Below are 2193 nucleotides of genomic sequence, written 5' to 3'. Positions count from 1 at the left end.
AAAAACCCTGAGTGCCACACTGGTGAACATACAGCTTATGAATAACTTAAAGTTTTTCCCATTTTAAAAGGCAACACGCAGCATACAAAATTATACTAAACAAAGAAGCCATAATATGGATATATGACTGAAGTGTCTAAAATGATATAAACTACATATAATTAATGTTAATTATGTGTTCAGTACATTTTTATGTATGATTTTCATCATGCTTCACTTTCCCCAGACACTGAGTTCTGTACTTCCTCTTCCAAAATTGGTACAATCAGGTTATCCTTAGACATCAAATTAGTTTTCGTCACAAATTTAGTAAATCGTTGACACAAAAATATTTCATTCTCATACTATTATTTGCTGAAGATGAAAATGAGCATGTGAAAATATTCTGCGAATCCTACAGCAAACTGATCCTAGTTTGGCTACAGAGGACTCCTTTATGCTAACTCTGCTAGGGAAATGTTTATCGCTATTCAGAAGACATGCCACACCTTCAAGCGTGTGTCTAGTCTAGTCTACAGCTGGACACTCTTTTGGAGTTTTATGAGCTGCACAAAGAAACATCCATTGCTCAGTTGCCATCATCTGAGTACATGTATCTGGATGGCATTCACTCTGAAGTTTGACAGCAAGGCCATTTAGCTGTAGGCAGAATTGCCTTAAATGTACACATTTCCATACACCTACATCTTGGCCTTCAGATGGTTCAAGAATTTTGTCAATGTTGGAGCACCCTTATGCTCTGTTGAGTATACTGTTGAACAGCTAATGTGGTATCCATTTCATCAAAGGATTCCTCAGGCCAGTTACAGAAATCCTGGGCCTTGGTGGCGGGCGTGTTTGCCCACAGCACTGCCGTCCCCTCCACCATGACCATAGTGCCAGAGTCTGGGCGGCTAGTGCCAGGACCAAGATGTTGGGGGGTGGCTCCCAGGTCGGAGGGAGGGGCACAAAATCAATCTTGCTGTAAAGGAACTACAAAATGAAAAAAAAATCCTTATTCTGACAGATTCATAAGAGAAACACCAAACAATTAAAGCATAATTAGTACCAGTATATCAAAACTATTCCACAAATTGAGAAAGAAAGCACCCTGCTAGCTTCCGTTTATGAGAGGAATGTTGCGTGAATACCTAAACCAGGTTCAAAAAGAGAAGGAAAACTATAAGCCAATGTCATTAATGAATATTGTCTTAAAATTTTAAAACAGAGAGCAGAACCAGGAGAACATTATACACACTCGCAGACACATGGTATCTTTGATGACTAACTCTGATCGACTTGGCTCTTCTAAGCAATGCAAGGTTCTAAGACAACTCCAAAAGACTCATGATGGAAAAAGTGATTCACATCCAGAGAAAGAGTTATGGAGTCTCCATGCATATTGAAGCAAACCATTTGCTTTCCTTCTCTCTTTTTTTGTTTTTGTTTCTGTTTTATTTCTTCTTTCCTGTGGTTCATTCCGTTGGTTGTAATTCTTCTTTGCAACTTGACTATTGTGAAAAAGTTTAGTGTGAAGGCATACGTAGAGCCTATATGGGATTGCATGCCGTCTTGGGTGGGGAGGGGCGAGGAGGCGGAAGGGGAGAAAATTGGAAACTCCAAAACTCGAGGAACTGAATGTTGTAAACTAAAACTAAACTTGATTAATTAATTAATAAAAAAAGAAGTCCTGAGTAAAAGGGATCACTCACCACTATGTCCATTTGAAGCATGTGAAGACTTCCCTTGGAATGGGTGGATGAGAACAATTTGTTCCAATGCTCTTGAAGGAGGCTGAAGCAGGTGCTTGTGGAAACTCTTAGAACTTGGCCAGACCAAGTATAAAGTTAGAATTCCTTATGATCTCTGCTGCTACTGAACTAAGTAGTACCACCCACTCCTACCCACTTATAGCATGATATGTGTTGTGTGTGGTGCAAATACAATTCATGTAATCCTGGAGTGTGATCCTCTCAGAGGTATTTATTAATAAATGAATTAAATAAATATGCATTTCTCCCTAACTTGGTCACATATAGAAATGTATGTTAACCTAGTAGAGATTAGCCTCCCTGCCCTTGCATTATTCACTGCTGTTAGATGGTATGGCTCAAATGAATCGTTGTAATGGACTAAAGGGGCCATTTAACAGATATAGAAAGTAAACATTACACAACAAATCCTACATCAGCCAAACTGCTAACGCTGGGTCCC

General features: G+C 39.2%; 1 pseudogene; it reads right to left on the bottom strand.

Moving 5' to 3' along the window:
- Positions 1 to 183: 183 nt before the first annotated feature.
- LOC118833294 lies at positions 184 to 874 on the bottom strand (annotated as a pseudogene).
- Positions 875 to 2193: the final 1319 nt, after the last annotated feature.

This window comes from Trichosurus vulpecula, unplaced genomic scaffold, assembly GCF_011100635.1.
Source record: "Trichosurus vulpecula isolate mTriVul1 unplaced genomic scaffold, mTriVul1.pri scaffold_140_arrow_ctg1, whole genome shotgun sequence".
In the NCBI taxonomy this organism is placed as follows: Eukaryota; Metazoa; Chordata; class Mammalia; order Diprotodontia; family Phalangeridae; genus Trichosurus; species Trichosurus vulpecula.
Note: the sequence above shows the minus strand (reverse complement) of the source record. Positions and strands in the feature narration are given on the sequence as shown.